The sequence below is a fragment of the Bison bison genome, unplaced genomic scaffold (assembly GCF_000754665.1).
Source record: "Bison bison bison isolate TAMUID 2011002044 unplaced genomic scaffold, Bison_UMD1.0 scf7180017864376, whole genome shotgun sequence".
Classification (NCBI taxonomy): domain Eukaryota; kingdom Metazoa; phylum Chordata; class Mammalia; order Artiodactyla; family Bovidae; genus Bison; species Bison bison.
This window is the reverse complement of record NW_011494948.1, coordinates 12257376-12258087: the sequence shown is the minus strand read 5'-3', so window position 1 is coordinate 12258087 and position 712 is coordinate 12257376.

Below are 712 nucleotides of genomic sequence, written 5' to 3'. Positions count from 1 at the left end.
GTTAATATGAGAATGTGTATCCACCTTAATAAAGAAGTTAAAAAAAAAAAAAATAAAAATAAATGAATGAAAAACACAAGTTGGACACTGGTAATTTATAATGTGATCATTTAATAGAGATGAAGTTTACCCATGAGAAAGGGCGTGGTCAAAGTATTGGCAGTATAAAAAGACTGATGTTTACTCAGTGGTAACACTTTGCATTTATAGAGCACTTACTTTGGGCTGGACACTATTCTGAGGCACTTACATTACTTTCATCCTCATTCTGGCCCAGTGGCTTAGGTACACATTCTGTGTCATTTCAGAGATGACAACATTGAAACGTAGATGGGTTAAGTCAGTGTCCAAGTCCACCAGATGTAGAACTAGGATTTAAATCTGGATCATCTGATTCCAAAACCATGCTTTTATCTGCTATACCACAGACAACACAGTATGTTTAAGTTTTTAGCACTCTAATTTCTATCATACAAATACCACTAACAATAAATGTATCTCTCCTATTAAGTAAAGCAATCTTGGCAAGGTTCTTTCCTGAATGCCTTCTGTGAAGGAAATAATTTGATAAGGAATTAGCAGAATAAAAAGTCAGAATTAAATTAATCTCACATTAATAAAATTAAGTTACTTCAAATTTTACTTATGAGTCTTCAAAACTGTAGACCAAACTCTTCCCAACTAATCTAAAGTAAAAGGGCTTTGTGACACT